General features: G+C 31.6%; 1 protein-coding gene across 1 annotated transcript in view; it reads right to left on the bottom strand.

Moving 5' to 3' along the window:
* The window catches only part of LOC141392560 (uncharacterized), a 245128-nt gene that overhangs the window by 182848 nt on the left and 38611 nt on the right, over nt 1-23669 (bottom strand). The window lies entirely within an intron of this gene.

Here is a 23669-nt window from a genome sequence, read left to right as displayed (position 1 = left end):
ATGCGTATAAATGTGAAGATATTTCAATTGCGGCAGGGGACCTACAAAAATAATTAAAAAAGAGTTGATAATTGTGTTTAGTGATTAATAGCGATATTAATAAAGCAGGGACAATTATGGTCAACTTTATTTCCGTGTGATAAACCTTTTATTAACAAATGTTCCTTCCACTTGCTTCCATTTCCTTTAAATTTGTATTCAATAAATAAAAAATCTTTAAAGCATTTAAAATAATTTTTATGATGATTCTGATTTTGTGCAACTTCCCACTCTTAAAAGTGGCATGACAGTAAAAATATGCTGGTGTTTATACAAAACTTTTTATTATCTCCTTCACATTGGCCACACATTGAAGGTGGCAAATATGCATACCATCATGCTTAACCTCTTCTGTACCACCCCCCATTTCAATGTCACTGCCTTTTTCTCTCTATCTCTTCTTAAATGTATAAATACATAATGCCTTAATACATTTACAGATGAATACTTATATTTGCATGGCATCTAAATATAAAGAGGAATCTAAAGAGTACTAGTTGTAGTCCTGATGTAAGTTTACAATAAACAATTCATGAAATTCTACTACAACAACAGGACACCGAACACAAACTTTGTTCTCACACGTCCCCTATATATAAACTTTTGACAGACTCCTTTTAAAGGCTAAGGCAAACAAACAACTAAACAACTTGAGAAGCTTTCCAAGGGAAACAAAGTGAAGATTCTCAGAGAGACACATCAACACACAAAAGGAAAATATAAAAGCCTTACACAAAAAGGATAATAACAACCACAGTAACATTATTCTAGCAAACATATGATGTCTTTTGCTTGAGAAAAGTGAAAAAAAATGTTTTTCTTTCTCTTTGCAAATGTCTGAATGCTTATTTGAAATAAGGATTTGCATATTTCATACGTTCCTGCATTCATACGAATGTGAGTTGGGATTGTGAATTGAAAAAGCAAGCACAAAAAAGTGGGCAAGAACTGACAACATTGAAACATGGCAACACAAACAGTACCAATCCTCAGACAGGCGGCATATCCCTGAGTTAGAAAATGTAAGTCTTGTGCGTGCTTGGTTAGTCCAGGGACAAGGACCTGCCAAGAAAAGCTTAAGACAATTGTTTTCAATTTAAAAATATATATGTATAAAGAATAAAGAAGATAAGAAAACAATTTATAGTGAATGTTGTCGTCCATGTGAAGCGTTACATCATCCTAAAGGTTTCCTAAATTTAGAAGAAATCCTAAAGGCCTATTATACCTCCTCCTTCTATGTCTAGAAGTCCTCCTAAGTATTCTATGGAAACAAGCTTTCATAAAGGTATTCTATAGAAAATATACCTCTTAACGGTATATTATGGATAGAAGACGTTGTAAATCCGTATTCTATGGATAGAAGACCTCCTACATTTATATTATGGACTGAAGATCTCCCAAAGGTTTATTATGAATAGAAGACCTTGAGCCCTAAGCGCGCATTTTTTAAAGAATTATTTTAGACCATCCCTAGAGCCATAAGTGTGGATTTTTTAGAAAAATATTTTTTGGGTATTCTTAGAGCAAAAGCGTGGATTTTTTAAAAAATAGTTTTCGGGCATTCATATAGCCCTAAGCGCGGATTTTTTAAATAATATTTTTCGGGCATTCATAGAGCCTTAAGCGCGGATTTTTTAAATAATATTTTTCGGGCATTCATAGAGCCTTAAGCGCGGATTTTTTAAAAAAATATTTTTCGGGCATTCACAGAGCCCTAAGCGTGGATTTTTTAAAAAATATTTATCGGGCATTCATAGAGCCCTAAGCGTGGATTTTTTAAAAAAAAAATTTTCGGGCATTCATAGAGCCCTAAGCGTGGATTTTTTAAAAAATATTTTTCGGGCATTCATAGAGCCTTAAGCGCGGATTTTTTAAATAATATTTTTCGGGCATTCATAGAGCCTTAAGCGCGGATTTTTTAAAAAATATTTTTCGGGCATCCCTAGAGGCCTAAGCGTGGATTTTTTAAAAAATATTTTTCGGGCATTCATAGAGCTCTAAGCGTGGATTTTTTAAAAAATATTTTTCGGGCATTCATAGAGCTCTAAGCGTGGATTTTTTAAAAAATATTTTTCGGTCATTCATAGAGCTCTAAGCGTGGATTTTTTAAAAAATATTTTTCGAGCGTGGATTTTTTAAAAAATATTTTTCGAGCGTGGATTTTTTAAAAAATTTTTTTCGGGCATTCATAGAGCCCTAAGCGTGGATTTTTTAACAAATATTCATAGATCCGTAAGCGTGGGTTTTTTATCAAATATTTTTTGAGCATTCATAGATCCGTAAGTGTGGATTTTTTAAAAAATATTTTTTGGTCATCTTTAGGGCCATTGACGTGGATTTTTTAAAAAATATTTTTGGTCATCTTTAGGGCCATTGACTTGGATTTTTTAAACAAATATTTTTTGGTCATCTTTAGGGCCATTGACGTGGATTTTTTAAAAAATATTTTTTGGTCATCTTTAGGGCCATTGACGTGGATTTTTTAAAAAATATTTTTGGTCATCTTTAGGGCCATTAACTTGGATTTTTTAAACAAATATTTTTTGGTCATCTTTAGGGCCATTGACGTGGATTTTTTAAAAAATATTTTTTGGTCATCTTTAGGGCCATTGACGTGGATTTTTTAAAAAATATTTGTTGGTCATCTTTAGGGCCATTGACGTGGATTTTTTAAAAAATATTTTTTGGTCATCTGTAGGGCCATTGACGTGGATTTTTTAAAAAATAATTTTTGGTCATCTTTAGGGCCATTGACGTAGATTTTTTAAAAAATATTTGTTGGTCATCTTTAGGGCCATTGATGTGGATTTTTTAAAAAATATTATTTGCTCATCTTTAGGGCCATTGACGTGGATTTTTTAAAAAATATTATTTGCTCATCTTTAGGGCCATTGACGTGGATTTTTTAAAAAATATTTTTTGCTCATCTTTAGGTCCATTGATGTGGATTTTTTAAAAAAAAAAAAATTTTTGCTCATCTTTAGGGCCATTGACGTGGATTTTTTAAAAAATATTTTTTGCTCATCTTTAGGGCCATTGACGTGGATTTTTTAAAAAATATTTTTTGCTCATCTTTAGGGCCATTGACGTGGATTTTTTAAAAAAAATATTTTTTGGTCATCTTTAGGGCCATTGACGTGGATTTTTTAAAAAATATTTTTTGCTCATCTTTAGGGCCATTGACGTGGATTTTTTAAAAAATATTTTTTGCTCATCTTTAGGGCCATTGACGTGGATTTTTTAAAAAATATTTTTTGCTCATCTTTAGGGCCATTGACGTGGATTTTTTAAAAAATATTTTTTGCTCATCTTTAGGGCCATTGACTTGGATTTTTTAAAAAATATTTTTTGCTCATCTTTAGGGCCATTGACGTGGATTTTTTAAAAAATATTTTTTGCTCATCTTTAGGGCCATTGACGTGGATTTTTTAAAAAATATTTTTTGCTCATCTTTAGGGCCATTGACGTGGATTTTTTAAAAAATATTTTTCAGTCATTTTTTGTGTGGCCTTCTAAAGGTCATAGAAATTGATTTATCTAGTTAAACTTACTTTTAACTTTCTTAATCTTGTCCATATAGGAGTATAGAGTACATTACCAATATTTCAATCGAAAGAGGGAGAGAGATAGAGAGAGAAGTCAGCATGCTTCAAGTTACCTGACATTACCTATAAATTCTATACAAACTACAAAAAATGTTGCCAGTGGAATATTGAAATATTAAAAACATTAAATATTAAGTTCAAGAAACCCCTTACGCATGCATATCGTATTATTAAATGGAACAGTGTTTCATAGAACCATAAGCAATTTACCTTGTTATCATATTTGAAAAATCTTTAGAGTTTAATGTGGGCCAACCAACATTTGAATAGAACACATGTCTTAACATAAAATGTAACGTGTCTAGTATGATTTGTCTTTTTTATTCTTTTTATGATTCCTTGCTTTTTTGTTCCAAAAGCGATCAGAATATAAACGAATGTTTATTTCCAGACTTTATTCACTCATCGGCCACTTTTGTTTATAATTCAAATATATTTTTTGTTACTATTAAACATTATAAAAGTAGAAGAAGGGAGAAGAGATCATTTTACCCATTAGTACATTAGGAAAAAGTTTTTTTAAAGTGAATTTGATTAGAAGGGTTGTGCGTCTGGTGTTTTTCCATTTTTACCACCTTCCAATGGAGACTTTACACGATGAGTGTACTCTAGTATTTTAATTGATTTTTTTCCATGCATCCAAACGCATGTGTATGATGGAGCCAAATAAAGATAACAACGTAACACAACACAACACTTAGGTTTCACTTTGATTTGTAATTGCATTGAGTTTTCTTTTGATGTGATTTATGTAGATACAGATACATATACATACTATGTTTGTATGAAGTATGTATTTGGTTGTCTGCCCAAGGCATGCCTTCCCCTTTTCATTTGGCAAAAGAATATCTCTTTCATTGCTTTTTGATTTTCAATGGACTTTTAATTAAACAAATCACAAACAAAATTATTCTAATAAAATAAACACAAATTTAATTGAAGTATAGAATCTGTAATTTTTGTTTACGGGTCAATGAACAGAGAAGAAATATATACAAAAAATTAAAACAGGCTGATGGCTCTATGGATGTCCAAAAAATATTTTTTACAAAATCTACTCTTATGGCTCTATGGATGCCCGAAAAATATTTTTTTATAAAATCCTCGCATAAGGCTCTTTCAATGCCCGAAAAATATATTTTTTTTAAATCCAAGCTGATGGCTTTATGGATGCCCGAAAAATATTTTTTAAAAAATCCAAGCTGATTACTCTATGGATGGCCGAAAAATATTTTTAAAAAAATCCACGCTTATGGCTCTATGGATGCCCGAAAAATATTTTTTTAAAAATCCAAGCTGATGGCTCTATGGATACCCGAAAAATAATTTTTAAAAAAATCCAAGCTGATGGCTCTATGGATGGCCGAAACATATTTTTTTAAAAAATCCACGCTCATGGCTCTATGGTTTGTCGAAAATTATTTTTTAAAAACTCCACGCTTTTGGCTCTACGGGTTGTCGAAAATTATTTTTTAAAAAATCCACGCTTTTGGATCGATGGTTGGCAGAAAAATATTTTACATCTTTGTGTTTATTTCAGCTTTAGTCCATATTTTGTTGTAATTCAATTGTTTGAATAACAACAAAATATTTTAAAGTGGATATGAAATTGATTAGTTGCGGGCGAAGGGTAGGGAATACTATAGTTTCAGTTGTCACCAAACAACTTCATCAGTTCCCTTTTTCGCCGACTCTGTATCGATAAACAGGTCAATAAAGCCATCTAGCAAATTAAATACATAAAATGAGAAATTTGCTGTATGACCCTAAAGCTGTTTACCCTACAATTTGAGTCGAACTAAAGAATTTCATATCCACCACTGTTTTTATGTCGTCTTTGCTTCGCAAAGAATACGAACATAGGAGTGTTGCTTCAATAAGCGGGGGTAAAGACAACAAGAAAGTTGTTTTTGCATTACGCATTGGTCAACAAGGCCGTGCTGATGCCTATTATTGTTGTTGGCGTTTTTTATTGTTGGACTGCAGAATTTTACATCTTTGTGTTTATTTCAGCTTTAATTTGCTAGATGGCTTTATTGACCTGTTTATCGATACAGAGTCGGCGAAAAAAGGGAACTGATGAAGTTGTTTGGTGACAACTGAAACTATAGTATTCCCTACACTTCGCCCGCAACTAATAATTTCATATCCACTTTAAAATATTTAGTTGTTATTCAAACAATTGAATTACAACAAAATATGGACTAAAGCTGAAATAAACACAAAGATGTAAAATTCTGCAGTCCAACAATAAAAAACGCCAACAACAGAAAAATATTTTTTAAAAAATCCACGCTTATGGCTCGATGGTTGGCAGAAAAGTATTTTTTAAAAAATCCACGCTTATGGCTCTATGGATGGCCGAAAAATATTTTTTAAAAAGTCCACGCTTATGGCTCGATGGTGGGCAGAAAAGTATTTTTTAAAAAATCCACGCTTATGGGTCTATGTATGGCCGAAAAATATTTTTTTAAAAAATCTACGCTTGTGGCTCTACGGATGGCCGAACCTTTTTTAGAAAATCCACTCATAGGCCTCTATGGATACTCGAAAATAATATTTTTTAAAAATGTGCGGTTAAGGCTCTGGATACCCGAAAAATATTTTGAAAAATCCAAGGTTATTGCTCTAAGGATGTGCGAAAAAATATTTTTTTAAAAATCTACGCTTAAGGCTCTATGGATACCCGAAAAGTATTTTTAAAAACCCAAGCTTATGGTTTTATGGATGCCCGAAAAATTGTTTTTTTTTTTTATCCAAGCTGACGCATCTACGATTTTTTAAAAAATCCAACAAAAATTTTTTAAATAAATCCGCTAGTATACTAAAACTATTGAATTGAATTCTTTAAGAAAATCTTAAATTTAAATTTAGTTTGTTTTGCCTGCCTTTCAGCCAATTGTGTACTTCTTTCTACTCCTAATGATTTGCCTCGAAGATAATTCATAATTTTATTAATTCTACAAAAATGTCGCAAACAGACGTTATTGTTGTATTGAACGCCTAAGGATAGTTTTGTAATATTTTCCATAAAGTTGTTCACCCAAAACTTATAACAATGTTGTAAAATGTAATCTCATTGTTGACAAAAAAAAATTCAAAATGAATGTTGCAACAATGTTATGGGAAGCCAACAGAGATGTGTAAGGGACAGGACGGTGATATGAAAATATATTTGGGGATTAAAGATTAGATTAGTTTGGAATTTATTTAAATTTAATGGAAAATTGTTTTGGAAATTAATATTTTTCCAACTACATAGTGATAACACATTGTCCTATTAAATTGTTAAATACAACTCGATGAAAGTTTTTTTTTTTTTGGAAATTAATATTTTAGTGATAACTAACTCTTCGTTCCATTAAATTTTTATTACCCTGAAAATTGATATGATAAAATATCGGAAAAATAAAGTTGAGACAATTAAAACGCCATATTTCTTTTTCTTCCATCGCCTCTATCAGCTTCATTAACTTTTTATTACCATGAAATTTGATTTCCTGTAAAAATCAATATCTCAAATTACCTTCTCAAATGTACCTGCCTAATTGTGACTAATAACGTGGTCATTAGAGTGGCATGGCATGGATGACAAATGTCCATACCCCAATCATCTATTGTTTATATCCTGCATGCGTATAACAAAAAAAATAAATAAATTTCTCCCTTGATTAGGGTGTTGCCACAATAAAACACCTTCTCATTAGTAACAAAAAAACAAACCCAAGAATTTATTATGTAAAACAAATTACAGAATTAGTTTTAAATCATGCGGTGCTTAAAGCAACACAAATAACAATAAAACAAATCTCTCTCTCTTTTTCAGATTGTCATTATGTTCATTTTTTATTCTTTATTATGTATGGACAGCAATTTTCCAAAGGGACCCTCGAAATCGAAATGCATTAATGGCCACTTTCAATGGAGATAAATGTCAAAACATTATTCATAACAGCCCAATAGTCATGGGCACATGAACGCACATAAAACACTTAATGTCGATGAAACTCCACACTTTCCAGGCGAATATAACATACCAGACAGAAATGATACTATTTAGTAGAATTGAAGATAAAACATATGAATTAGAAGCAGAGGATTGGTATAGCCGAACACAAAAAGTTTTTGTCTGTTTTCATGTGGTTCTATATTTCAAAGAGAAACTTTGGAGCTCCTGGAAAATAGTAGCCAATTCTCATAACTATTTTTTAAACCCCATAAACTTGGGTACAGCAACAATGTCCCAATATAATATTTTTTACTTTTGAAAGATTTGGCTTTTGATTGTCATCTGCTTTGTATACCCTAGTAATTCCAACTACGATTTTTCCTTAAACGAAGCTGGAAATAAAATGCAAGTAGAACTCTTCTAGGTAATACAGAAACATAGAAAATGACTTGTACATATTATGAATGATTAGATTCATGCATATTACGAAAATTCTTTCAGGGAAAAATACTGGGTTCTTCTGAGAGAGATTGACAAAATATTTTGGCAAGCTTTATTTAATTTATTTAAATATTTTCCCTAATTTTTCCGACTCGATGAATCCGTTAGTAATTATAGCTGTTTTTCTTTACTTACCTGAGGTAACCATTTTTACCATTTTTAACCTGCAAAGCGTTCCTTAACCCCAAAAAGTGGTAAAACTTTCTGCAATTTTTAAGAGAGTGAGAGAGGAGACAGAGCACGAATGCCTTTCTCTTTTACCACAGGCTACCAGACAAATTTCTGCAGGTAAAAAATGGTAAAAATGATTTTTTGACATTTGTTTGACGATTATTTCACAATGAATAAAAAAATGAACGAAAATAAGAAGAATAAGGCGAACGCTGACAAAACAAAATTTAAAAACTGTGAAATAAAAGAAGAAAATTGAAGTTTTATGTTTCTTTTTGACATTGCTACCAGATCTACCATTTTTTCTTTCCTTTACTTTTCTGGTAAAAATGTTCATGAGCGAGCAATTTTGACAGTTTTCTCTTTTACCGCTTTTACCATTAAAAAAGTAAAGGAACAAAGCTTATGTTAGCAATTACAACGTAATGTAAACACAAATTACTACTTATATTACTCCTTACTAAGTTATGAGTACGGTGGCACAGAACGTGTTGTTGATAAAATAATGAATATATGGTGGTGCACGTGTTAGCGTTTAAACAACCCATAAAGTTCGTACGCGTGGCCTAGTGTGTAGAGTGTTCGGCTACAAATCAGAAGTTGATTAAATCCAGCAGAGAGCGAAATAAAGTAAAATACAAATATGAAGTGTGAATTCCACCTCAACTGTTTTAAAAATTAAATACTTATTTACTTATCTGGCTTTTTACAGAACATTTGTCCCATGAGCCGAACTAAGAAAACATCTCCAATCCTCTCTGTTTGCTGCTGTATTTTCCCAATCTGGGATATGGAGTTTTCTGATGTCCAGCACTGTGTGTACCGCAATGTGGCCCGTATTTATACCCATTTTTAGCGGTTTCATCAATCGCTGTATCTCTCGTTGTTCATACGACGTCGATATTCACCGTCAACGCAGATTGGCCCGTAGATCTTTCGAAGAACTTTTATCTCAATCACGCCAAGTACTGCCTAATCATCTTGCGTAGCACCCGGGCTTCGGAACTATACTAGGGATAGGCAAGTCGACTTTCGGTTAATCGATTAGTCGACTTTTTGGTTTGAAAAGTCTAAAACTCAAAGTCGACCTTTGGTTATAGAGAAATCGATTTTCTTACCCAACATTTTTTATATGATAAATATTGTAATAACACCCTCTGTTGTATCAAAAAAGCTATAAAATCGATCAAAAATTTTTTTTGACGAGATGTGGTTTTGTTTTAAGCTGATTCCTTAAGCCAAAGTAGCATCGGTTGGCCAATACAATTCTTTTTCTCATTTCACTGTGCGACACGAACAAAGTTAACCATATTCTGACACCGCAGCGTGATGGAAGACGAAAAATGAGAAGACACGTGTCCCGGCGTTTTTCCCTGTTACTTCGACTTTCGCGTTTCGTTATGGGTTACAAAAGACCTAGGCTTACTCGTGGAAGCAAGTTATAGCTCTCGTCTTAAAGGGGCCCATAACCGCGAAAGTTGAAGTAACAGGGAAAAACGCCGGGACACGTGTCTTCTTATTTTTTGTCTTCTATCACAATGCTGTGTCAGAATATGGTTAATTTGCCATGACTCAAAAAATTACGCACAGTGTTTAACAACTGATGTTGTTTGGTGTTTTTATGGCGGTGCCTAGGTAGACGAAGTCTGTTACTACCACGAAATTATAGGAACCAACTTCTGGTCCAACTGTTGGTCCGAGCTCTATGGACGCATTGCGCGTCGACACGAACAACTTGGTCTTCTCGCCGTTCACCGCAGATTCTCCCTCGACCTTCTTAAAGGTATCAGTTACTTCTTTTACTGATCGGCCCATGATGTCTATATCGCCAGCATAAGCAAATAACATGTGGCTATTGGTGTATATTGTGTCATTTCTTTTCCAGCAGAATGTTGAATAAGTCACACGAAAGGCTGGCTCCTTGTCTTTAACCTCTTTTGGTACTAAACTCTTCAAAAGGGTTCTTTCCTATTTTAACTGAGGACCAAGTATCAGTTAATGTAATTTTACAAACCCGAATGAACTTTGCTGGGTTACCAAATTCAGGCATGGCTTGGAATACCTTCGAACGAAAAAAATATGGTAGGTGTCGATCTGCATCTCTTGAGACTTCTCCAGAATTTGCCGCAGGGCGACCTTGTGAATGTCGATATACTTAAATCTGTTACTACTAACTACCATATTTTTTTGCCGCTGCGACTTCTATCCGCCTCATTCCATTGTCAGATGTTTCACTGTGGGCACTGAATTTACCGATTGATGGGCCAAAGATATTCTACTTTCCAGTTTTGGCTTAAAATCGCCTAGAATAATTGTAATGTCATGGGCAGGGCAACGATCATACACAGAAAGAAATATTTCAAAGAATTTGTACATATATTAATTGGTGATGTAGTTTTTTCATATTGTACAGGTACCTCACATAAGATACATATGCATTTTCTTACATCCATCCGAAAGCCACTATTTTTCAAAAATATGTAAGATTTTCATTATTTACTCTCATATTTCCTCTCTTGTTTGATAAATGCTCGGAACTTTGTTCTCTTTTCCTTTTGAATGGTCTCATCGTGTCACCATCTCATTGACACTGTATCAACATACCACAACAACACACAGCCTGAATGAAATACAACTAAACGCTTTACGCTAAACTACCACCGTCGCGACGCGTCCTAACAACTAACAAACCAAACAACTACAGTGCGTTTGGTGTCGAAAAAAACAAAGTGATTGTCTGTACGATATAGTTCGCATCTACACTATTTTAAATTCTTTAGTATAAAGGCAACATCTTATATCTCAACCTAGTGATGATAGACTCAAAACATATATGCACATATGGTTCATATTGTTCAGCTATGCTCACAAGATAATAACAGGTACAATTCAAATTCATTAGAAGAAACATGGTAAATTATAATAATACAAAATAAAAGCATTTTAAAAAGCAGCAAAATTTGTCTTTCTTTCGGTTGTTAGTCAATAAAAACAAAACAACTCGCCAATTTTTTGGTTCAATCTCTCTGAAGAAACCAGTATTTTTTGTTTTATGAATGGCGTTCATAAAATGCAGAAATTTGAACCTGACCACCATTCCTAAAATGCAGTAGTTTTTTTCTGTGTATGTTTCTTCTAAGCGCTCGTAAAATATATCTTTGTTCTGTTCGTTCTTGTCTTCAGTGGGAGCATTAGCGCAAATAAAACTGATATTGAAAAACATATCTTATATTCACCGAGGTGAAACTGCAGACCTCTAACTAACCATAAATTCACAACCAAACTCGTGCTTTATATCATGGTAGCTATAATGCAGAACGTCGCATTTAGTTATTGTTGTTACGTCTTTTCTAGTACATCGTATTTCCTGCATGGCAGTAACACAGGAAAAACAAAAGTATGATTTTTTTACTAATTCCTTTCATACTTTTTTGTCCATAATTTGAACGCACCTCTTTTAAGGTGAATGGAATAAACTTTTGTATTCATGTACACAATACTATTTTTGCAAAGGTATGAATACTTTTCTAAAATACAATAATAAATTTTCTAGTTTTCCCTACATTCATCATTATTTTTTTCTGACAAAAACCGGGGTTTTTGCTTTGCCTATAAAGATGTTGTGGTTTTGCTTTTATTGTTTTTGTCTCTCCTCCCCTCCATTTTATCTACACGCACATTGACTCCTTGTCAACAAAGCACAACACCCTAAACAACCACTACACTAACAAACCAAACACGTATAGATTTCGTTTGTTGTCGGCAAACACTCACTATATCAATAGCATTATTTCGCATATACAATTTTTGAATTTCTTTAATATAAATGCAACATCTAATAACTCCAGCTATGGTTCACATTGTTCTGACTTACAAGATACATAATTCATTAGTAAAAACCAATTAGAAGAAAAAAGGTTTAAAAAACAATAATTACAAGGTTAAATAAAAAAACTAATTTCAAAATAAAATAAAAAAACAAAATTTGTATAGAAAAAATAAATTTATAAAAAATATTAACAGAGTTTTGAATATAAGTAACTTTTTCTTGCTTTAAAGAAGATTATTTTAAAATGAATGAATTGGTTCATATTTTGCAAAAAATATACATAAATCCCATGTTTATGTTTCATTCAAAAAAGAAACCAGTTTTTATTGCTTTATGAATTAGGTTCTTACAATGTAAAAATCTGAACATTGGAAACAATTTTTGAACACTATTCATAAATTGAATGAATTCGTTTTTATCTGTGAATATCAGCTTTGTATTTTGCAAGTACATTCGCCAGTGCGTAATTCCAGGCGCAGTTTCGCAGATCATGGCCGTCAACCTTGTGGAAGGTTTGTTTTTCTTTGTCTTTGTGGGTGGCCCGGCAGCCAACCCAAGTTTTATCGTTCTTATACGTGAACGTGTTGCACATGTTAACTCAGCACCGTTAACGGGTGTTAAAAGGGTGACACCGCGGGGAGATCAGTGTCCACTTAAGATAAAAGACACAAAAAAAATCCGGCGATAAAAAAATTGTCATATTGGCGAAATTCGGTAAAATTATTTGATCACAAAGTAAAAATACAACTGATAAAATATTTCACATATTGACTAAAATATTTATCAATTTTTTTTAAAATTTTTTTCATCAAGAAAATATTTTTTTTGTTTTGTTTTTTTTTTTAAGCACAATTTGGAATATTATGATAAATATATTTGTCAATATGTGAAATATTTTATCAGTTGTATTTTTACTTTGTGATCAAATAACTCTATCGAATTTTGTCAATATGACAATTTTTTATCGCCGGAAAATCGATAAATTTTTGATTGAATCATTGAATTTTTTTTATCAAATCGCTAAAAAAATTTTTCTGTGGAGAGACCAAGATTATTCCTAGGCTTTGTTAAGTTAAACCCGATCAGGACCGTTGCTTGATAACTTATTAAAACAAACATAGAGAGCTATCAACAAATCCATAAAAAAGATGGAGCGTGGCGCTCTGTATACTTCAAATACAAACTGAATATTTTCCTCGTACAACGCAACATTAAAGTTCCCATTTGAGCTAGAAGTAACTTCTACATCCAATATAGCATTGGAAATTATGTAAATGAAGTAACAACCTGCAAATGGAACCCAGAACTTACTCTCCTACCCTCCATTCATGACGCAGATACCCAGTACTGACTTACAGAAATAAGAACATTGATACCACTTCAATATTATGACCATCATATAGAATATTAATTTACATTTTATTGATATTCTTCTGCGTGTGACAATACCAATAAATGTGTCTTGCGGCTAGATTTCCAATTTGCTTTTCTAAAGAAAGTTTTTTTTGTATTTCTTTCATTGAAAATCAAGGGGATATTATCAGGGGTGCACAATTTTTCATTGAAGAAAATTTGATAGTATTTCTCGGCTGCGGCTCCCTGCTGTTCTTAGTTATTCTCAAGTAGGTAAAACTTCTTCTTAAGCAGATACGAGCATTTAATCATCTTAAGTGGTTTTCCATAAACAAGCCACAGGCACCAAAAACAACAAAAAAAGACAAAAGAAGTGAAACTAATTTGAAAGGTAATAACAGTGACTAACAAAAGAAGAGAAAGAAAATAAAAACAAGACAAAAATATTCACACATTGTAAATTTCAATTTAAATCATGACCTCTGCTGTGGGTAGGTGTTCTGGTTTTTGTGACTTTACAAATACACGATTTTTACAGCTATTATACATATAAATATTTTCCCATTTTTTCAGAAATTAGAACAATGTTTTACAAATTTGAACGTCAGGGTGATTGTGTGAATATTGACAATCAACTTGGAGGAATAACTTTAAGGAAAGCCTAAAAATTCAAGTCATGCAAGAGTTTATATTAAGCTTATTTACCAGTAAGAAGCATGTTCTTCAATTTTTCTCTTTAAAAAATACATTCATATACCCGAGCACCCCACTGTACTTCTCCAAAAACTAACTGCATATGTGTTGAGATACCATCAAATGATGTGCCTGTGTGTGTTGTTAATGGTGTTTGAGATATTTTCCATACATAATTAATTTATTACCATTTTACTAACACCACCATCACCATTGTTAATCTACCAATTCCACTATGATGCAGTCAGTGCGGCGTGTGACGGCGACCTGCTCTCATCTGAATACACCTCAGTCATTCCATATGCGTTGCTGCTGCTGTTGTTGTTTTTCGTCAACATGGGAAAACAAGTGCGTTTTATCGACAGCATAGCAGAAGCATACCAAACAGCAGCCCAACAAAAGTGTTTGGCATAATGATGGCGTCAAATATTTGTCTACTACTTTTTTGTTGTGTTTTGTTTGATAGAGATGAGAGTTCAATGTCTGTTGCAGGGCTTAACAATAGAACCAGAAAACACCCCGCTGATGCGGGGCCAAAAGTTTTAGATGGCATAAAACAAATTCCAATTTTCTTAAAGTTCAGTTTTTCGTAATGATTTGTTTCAAGGTGCGTTGTTTGTTGTTTTATCTTTCGTTTGGGCTTCGAACGTTTTAAGATGCTGTTGGATTAGGGTTGCCGTTTTGGGATTTTTTAAAGAATTATGGGCGGAAGTTCTACAGAAGAGGGACCTTCTACCTATAGAAGACCGGTTTGGGAAGTTTTCGTCTATAAAATATCCCTTTATGAGTCTGCTGTCTACAAAAGACAGACTTAGGAACTCTTCTGGCTACAAAAGACTGTTTTAGGGGGTCTTCTGACAACAGAAGACATTTTCCGGAGGTTTTCTATCTACAAACGTCCCTTTTTTGACGAGTATTTTACGATCTATAGAATACCCTTATAGAGGTCTTCGATTTATAGGTCTCATATCTATAAAAGATCGCTTCAGGAGGTCTTCTATCTATAGAAGACCCATTAAGGAGGCCTTTCATCTACAGAAGGCCCTTTTACGATGTCTTCTATCTATTGAAGACCCCTTTAGGAGGTCTTCTATCTATAGAAGACCCCTTTTGGAGGTCTTCTACCGATAGAAAACCCTTTTCGGAAGTCTTCTATCTACAGAAGACACCTTTCGGAGATCTTCAATCTATGGTAGATCCGTTTAGGAGGTCTTCTATCTATAGAAGACACCTTTGGGAGGTCTTTTTTCTATAGAAGACCCCTTTGAAAGGCCTGTTATCTATAAAAGACCCCTTTAGGAGGTCTAAGAAGACCCTTTCTATCATCTATCTATAGAAGGCCCCTTTAGGAGGTCTTCTATCTATAGAAGACTACTTTAGGAGTTCTTCTACCTATAGAAGACCACTTTAGGAGGCCTTCTATCAATGGAAGACCCCTTTAGGAGATCATCTACATTTAGAAGACCTCTTTAGGATCTATAGAATACCCCTTAAATAGGTATTCGATCTATAGAATACCCCTTCAGGAAGTCTTCTATCTATTGATAGGATGTCTTCTATCTGTAGAAAACCCCTTTAGGAGGTCTTCTATCTATATAAGGTCCCCTTAGGAGGTTTTCTACCTACAGAAGACCCCCTATCCATAGAAGGCCCCTTTAGGTGGATCTTCTATCTTTAGAAGGCCATTTTACGATCTATAGAATACCCCTTAAGGAGGTCTTCGATCTATAGAAGACACCTTTAGGTGGTCTACTATCTATAAAATATCCCTTCAGGAGGTCTTCTATCGATAGAAGACCCCTTTAGGAGGTCTGTTATCTATGGAAGACCCCTTTAGTAGGTCTTCGATATACAGAAGACCCATTAAGGAGGTCTTCAATCTACAGAAGACCCTTTCACGAAGTCTTCTATCTATTGAAGACCCATTTAGGTGGTCTTCTATCTATACAAAACCCCTTCAGGATGTCTTCCCTTTATAGAATATCCCTTCAGGTTGTCTTCTACCTATAGAAGACACCTTTAGGAGGTCTTCTACCTATAGAAGACCAATTTAGGAGGTCTGTTATCTATAGAATACCCCTTTAGGAGGACTTCTATCTATACAAAACCCCTTCAGGATGTCTTCCTTTTATATAATGTCCCTTCGGCTTGTCTTCTACTTATAGAAGACACCCTAAGAAAGTCGCCTATCTATAGAAGACCCTTTAGGAGGTCTTATATCTATACCCCTTAAGGAGGTATTCGATCTATAGAATACCCCTTTAGGAGGTCTTCAATATACAGAAGAACTTTTTAGGAGGTCTTCTATCTACAAAAGACACTTTAGGAGGTCTTCTATCTATGAAAGATCCTTTCAAGAGGTCTTCTATATAGAAGACCCCTTTAGGAGGTCTGTTTTCTATAGAAGACCCCATAGGAAGTCTTCAATATACAGAAGACCCTTTTAGGAGGTCTTCTATCTATAGAAGACCCCTTTAGGCGGTCTTCTATCGATAGAAGACCCCTTTAGGAAGTCTTCTATCTATAGAAGACCCCTTTAGGAGGCCTTCCATCTATAGAAGGCCCCTTTAGGAGGTCTTCTATCTATAGAAGACCCCTTTAAGAAGTCTGTTATCTATAGAAGGCCCCTTTAGGATCTATAGTATAGATCTTAAGGAGGATTACTATCTATAGAAGACCACTTTAGGATCTATAGAATAGAGGTTTTCGATCTATATAATACCCCTTATGGAGGTCTTCGATCTATAGAAGACCCCTTTAGGAGGTCTTCAATATACAGAAGACCTTTTTAGGAGGTCTTCTATCTATTGAAGACCCCTTTAGGAGGTTTTATATATATTGAAGGATGTCTTCGATCTATAGAATACCCCTTAAGGAGGTCTTCGATCTATAGAAGACTCCTTTAGGAGGTCTTCAATATACAGAAGACCTTTTTAGGAGGTCTTCTATACATACAAGGCCCCTTTTGGATGTCTTCTATCTATAGAAGACCCCTTTAGGCGGTCTTCCTTCTATAGAAGACACCTTTAGGAGTTCTTCTATCTATAGGAGACCCCTTTAGAAGGTCTTCTATCTATAGAAAACCCCTTTAGAAGGTCTTCTATCTAAAGAAGTCCCATTAAGGAGGTCTTCAATCTACAAAAAAACCCTTTTGAGAGGTCTTCTATCTATTGAAGATCCCTTTAGGAGGTCTTATATATATTGAAGACCGCTTTGGAAGCTTCCTCTCTACTGAAGAATCATTAAGAAGTTCTCCATGTATGTAAGACCACTTAAGAAGGACTTTTATGAATGATAGACCCATTTAAGATGGTTTATATATGGAGAAGACGCCATTGGGAACTCTTCTTTGTAATGGAAACTCCTTGAGGAGGCCTTCTATGTATAGAAGACCCTTTTTGGAATAAGTTTATTTATTAAAGACCCATATAAAAGGTCTTCTGCATATGAAGTTACATTTCAGCCCATAGAAAACCTGTTGATGTTCTTCTTTCTAAAGTTTGTTTTATTTTTTTTTTTTGATACCAAAATATTGGTAAGACATTTACACCTAAAGTGGCAACCCCCATATTGTCTGCTTTCCGACAGACACTGAGGATGATGATGATGTTAACTGAGATTGAAGTTAATGGTGGCAATGATAATGACTTTGCTATTGCCTCTTAAGTATTGGAAACTATTAAATATGACTCCAAATGAAGATGATAATGGTGTGATGCCGATGATTATGGTAATGGCAACAAAAGGTGCTACGACTGCTGCTGCTAATGGTGGTGGCGTCAGAGATTTGTTTGCAATTATGTTAATGTTTTTGAATACAAAATTGGATGAATGAAAACGACGAAGTCTCTCTAGGATGACAAAGCTTAAAACGGAAACATGCTTTCTTCCACAACCACCACCACCAACAGCACCATTACACACCACTCCCATCAACAACTCGCTTAAAATATTCACAAAACAATAAAGGAATCCAATTCCTCAGCAAGCTAGTCAATACCATTCAATTGTATTTTATTGTTCCTCTGTTTTTTTTTTTCTTTCTTTTCTTCATTTGGTATTGAATTGCAAAACGAAGTAATAAATTTTAAATTAAATTGTTGAAAATTGAAAATGAAGTTGATGATGAGTTTGAGTTGGAGGAAGTTGGCGTACAAGAACTAATGGTGTTGGTGGCGTTATTCTTTGCCTCAATCATTTATTTTTTTGTTTCGTTTGCCTTTTCCTTTTTTTTTTAGACTTGGAACAAAGTTCAGTTTAGTATTTTTGTTTTGTTACCGAGGAGTGTGTAAATTGTTCATTCGTTTTTGTTTCTTTTTTGTATAATTTGTGGTAAAACTTAATTATTTTTTGGGTTTTAGCATTTTATGCAGGGCATTTTTTTGTTTGATGGCATTGTCAGGGGAGTTGATTGGTTGGTTGGGTCATTATTTTTGGGATCCGTTAACATTTTTAGCATACAAATGTGTTTTTTTGTTGTGAGAAAAAATTGACGTTTTTGGAGTGTGTTCGGTTTGCTTCCGCCAAACCAAAAAAGGCGTTAAATTACATTTAATGATTGAAGGAAAACGGAATCAGGCACTTAAAGGCAATTCCACGTAATAAGATCAACAGTGGGCAAGATGGGGAGAGTTTTTTAGGGAAAGGACCACCAGCCTACTTGAATTTTCAAGAAACCTTTTTTCATAGCTGAGCTCGAAGCGTGAAATTTAAGAATAGTTTTTTTGTGGCGTGGATTTTTAAGAATATCATTCTTCTACGTCTACAGACCGCTAAGCGTGGTTTTTGAGAAATATTGTTTTTGTGGATATACAGACAGCTAGGCTTGGATTTCCAAAAATATTTATTTTTGTGGGCCTTCAGACCGCTAAGGGTGGATTTTAAGGAATAATTTTTTGTGGGTCTACAGATCGCTATGTGTGGATTATTAAGAACATTTTTAAATGATTATTTATTAATTAATTTTTAGGAATATTTTTTTATTTTTGAATTTGTTTTTAAGAATAATTTCTAATCTATTTGAATATGGTTGACCTTTGATCTATACATTTGTCTTTATCAAACAAATGATTGATAAAGCAATAATATTTCTAATCTATTTATAAGACCATTTTTTAATTTATTTATAAGAATATTTGTAAATTTATTCTAAAAATATTTTTTAAATAAATTCTCAAATTATTTTCAAGAATGTATATTATTTAATATATAAATAATTTTATTAATTTATGAAAATAATTGTTAAACATATTTTTTTATTTTTAAGTGTATTGTGTACATGTGTGTTTATGAATATTTTGAAATGTATTTTAAGCAATATTTTTAATTTAATTGTTGCAAAGAATAGTTTTTAAGACCATTTTTTAATTTATTTTCAAATTTTGAAAATTATTTTTATTTTTTTTTTTAAATTTTTTTTATATTAATTTTTAAGAAAGTTTTTAATAGCATATTTATTTTTTAAGATTTTTTTTAAATTTTTTTTAGGAATTTATTTAGTATTTATTTTTATAAATTTTTAATAAATACTAACAAAGTAATAAAAATAAATCCTTAGAAATAAACTAAAAATATTCTTTATAATAAAAAAAATTATCATTAATAAATATACAAAATATTAGTAAAACTAAATTAATAAAATAATCTCCAAAATTAATGTAAAAAAATTCTTGAAAGTAAATTAAAAATAGTCTTAAAAATAAATTAATTAAATATTCTTAAAAATTAAAAAAGAAGAATATTTATTAGTTAATTTTTAAAAAAAATTGAATAGAATATTTTGTAAATTTATGTTTAAGATTTTTTTACTTTTTTAAGAAATGTATAAAACATTTTTTATTAAAATTACCTAATTAAGTTATTTAGTTTTTTAAGAATATTTTTTTAATTTGATTGTTTTTAAGTCTGGAGTAGTACCCCAATGGCTTAAACTTCATCTTTACTTTCTGTTACGGAGAATAATGTTTTAATGTTTTTTTACGTATTTAATGTAAGAATAACATTACGAAATATTTGTGTGAAAAATGTTTGTATATAAAAAATAACTTTGCTTTGATATTTATATATTTTTGTAGATACCCCTGAAGATGCAATTTTAAGAATTGCGAAATATTGGGAAAATTAAATAAAAACATCAATACAGACCTCAAGCTCAACAAAAAAAAATTCGTATCATTTCAAAGCTTTTCATAACAAACTGAAAGTGTGCAAAATTTTACTGATCGCTACCAATATCATGATTTCATCCCGGCAAAGTGAATTATCAATTGGCTTTTCAACTTTTTGAAACAATGTCTTTTTTAATTTATTATTAAGAATTGTTGGCGTTTTTTATAGGCATCAGCACGGCCTTGTTGATCAATGCGTAATGCAAAAACAACAACTTTCTCGTTGTTTTACCCCCGCTTATTGAAGCAACACTCCTATGTTCGTATTCTTTGCAAAGCAAAGACGACATAAAAACAGTGGTGGATATAAAATTCTTTAGTTCGACTCAAGTTGTAGGGTAATCAGTTTTAGGGCCATATAGCAAATTTCTCATTTTGGTTAATTTGCTGGATGGGCTTATTGACCTGTTTATCGATACAGAGTCGGCGGAAAAGGAAACTGATGAAGTTGTTTGGTGACAACTGAAACTATAGTATTCCCTACCCTCCGCCCGCAACTAATCAATTTCATATCCACTGTAAAACATTTTGTTGTTATTCAAATACGTGAATACAACAAAATATGGACTAAAGCTGAAATAAACACAAAGATTATTAAGAATATTTTTAAATTATCTTTTTAATTAATATATTTGTTATTTAATGTTAAGAGTTTTTTAATAAATATTACAAAAGTAAAAAAACAAATACCAGATTTTCAAAGAAAGAATACTTGTTTTTTTAAGAAAATGTTTTAAAGAATATATTTTCTATTAATTTTTAGACCACAATTTCATTTATTTTTCGGAATATTTTAAAATTTTTATTTGTTTTTTTTTTTTTTTTTGATGTATTCAAGGGAATATTTTTATTTATTTTTTAAGAATATTGTTTGAATATTTTTTTCAGAAAATTATTTAAATAATTATTTTTTTTAATATATTTTTTATATTCATTATTAAGAATATATGTATTTTTATTTATTTTTAGAAATATATTTGTTATTTATTTTTATAATTTTTAATAAATACTAAAAGAGCATTAAAAAAATCCTTAAAAATTAGAAATATTCTTAAAAATAAAAATATCGTAAATAAAAGTAAAAAATTCGTAAAAATAGATTAATAAAATATTCTCAAAAAGTAAAAACATCTTTAAGAAGAATATTTTTAGTTCCTTTTAAAGATATTTTGAAAGAAATTTTTAAGAATATTCTATTAATATATATTTAAGATTTTCTTTTAATTTTTTAAAGGAATTTTTTTAATTATTTAACAAAATATTTAATTATTATGTTATTTAGTTTTTAAGAATATGTTTTAATTTATTATTAAAAATATTTTTAAATATCTTTGTAGGAATATTTTTGTTATTTAGTTTTAAGATTCGTTAATAAATATTAAGAAAGTAATACAAAAATAAATTACAAAATTTTGTTCAAAATAAAGCAATTATCTTAAATAAAAATACTAAATATTCTAAAAAACAAATTAATAAAAATTTCTTCAAAGTTAAAAATCATTTTTAAGACGAATTTTTTATTTAATTTTTAAAAATATTCTTATCTTTTTTTAAGACATTTTTAAAATAATATTTTATTAATTTAGTTTTAACAAGAGTTTTTTTATTTTTTAAGGACTTACTTATAAATTATTTTATACCATATAAATTATTTTTTTAAATATTTTCATTATTAAGAATATATTCATTATTAAGAATATATGTATTTTTATTTATTTTTAGAAATGCATTTGCTATTTATTTTTATAATTTTTAATAAATACTAAAAAAGCAATAAAAGTAAATCCTTAAAAATAAATTAGAAATATTCCTAAAAATAAAAATATCTTAAATAAAAGTAAAACGTTTGTTTTGTTTTAGTTGAAGATTCAATCATATGATTGTCTAAGTCTGGAGTTTCCCCCATTGGCTTAACTTCATCACTTTCCTCTTTGCAGAGAAAAATGTTTACAAAACGCACTGACAGCTTGCAAAATGTACTGATCGCTACCAATATCATGATTTCATCCCGGCGAAGGGAATTATCAATTGGCTTTTCAGTTTTTGAAATGATGATTTTTTTAGTGAAAACCTGAACTCTTTAAGCATCGAGTATTCTCATGTTAATGAGAATGATGCTCACTTTTCGGCTTTCCCAAAAAACACCAAAACAAAATATTTGCAAGCTGACAGCACGATTCAACTAAGAAATCATCGATTTCTGTTAAGTTGAAATAACATCAACACAGTTACCTGTGAGTATGTCGATGGAATTTTTATTTACAAAATTCCGTTTTGCGCGTGCCTTCGCTGTTTTTTGTTTGTTTTGTTTTAGTTGAAGATTCAATCATATGATTGTCTAAGTCTGGAGTTTCCTGGAGTTGATGTTATTTCAACTTAACAGAAATCGATGATTTCTTAGTTGAATCGTGCTGTCAGCTTGCAAATATTTTGTTTTGGTGTTTTTTGGGAAAGCCGAAAAGTGAGCATCATTCTCATTAACATGAGAATACTCGATGCTTAAAGAGTTCAGGTTTTCACTAAAAAAAAAATCATCATTTCAAAAACTGAAAAGCCAATTGATAATTCCCTTCGCCGGGATGAAATCATGATATTGGTAGCGATCAGTACATTTTGCAAGCTGTCAGTGCGTTTTGTAAACATTTTTCTCTGCAAAGAGGAAAGTGATGAAGTTAAGCCAATGGGGGAAACTCCAGACTTAGACAATCATATGATTGAATCTTCAACTAAAACAAAACAAACAAAAAACAGCGAAGGCACGCGCAAAACGGAATTTTGTAAATAAAAATTCCATCGACATACTCACAGGTAACTGTGTTGATGTTATTTCAACTTAACAGAAATCGATGATTTCTTAGTTGAATCGTGCTGTCAGCTTGCAAATATTTTGTTTTGGTGTTTTTTGGGAAAGCCGAAAAGTGAGCATCATTCTCATTAACATGAGAATACTCGATGCTTAAAGAGTTCAGGTTTTCACTAAAAAAAAAATCATCATTTCAAAAACTGAAAAGCCAATTGATAATTCCCTTCGCCGGGATGAAATCATGATATTGGTAGCGATCAGTACATTTTGCAAGCTGTCAGTGCGTTTTGTAAACATTTTTCTCTGCAAAGAGGAAAGTGATGAAGTTAAGCCAATGGGGGAAACTCCAGACTTAGACAATCATTAAAAGTAAAACATTAAATTAATAAAATATTCTCAAATGTTAAAAACATCCTTAAGAAGAATATTTTTAGTTCCTTTTAAAGATATTTTGAAAGAAAGAATATTCTATTAATTTATGTTTAAGGATTATTTTACAGGATTTTTTTTAATTATTAATAAAATATTTAATTATTAAGTCATTTAATTTTTTTTA

Source organism: Musca autumnalis, unplaced genomic scaffold, assembly GCF_047663935.1.
Source record: "Musca autumnalis isolate F117 unplaced genomic scaffold, ASM4766393v1 scaffold_2, whole genome shotgun sequence".
In the NCBI taxonomy this organism is placed as follows: Eukaryota; Metazoa; Arthropoda; class Insecta; order Diptera; family Muscidae; genus Musca; species Musca autumnalis.
This window is presented reverse-complemented; position numbering and strand designations above follow the sequence as displayed.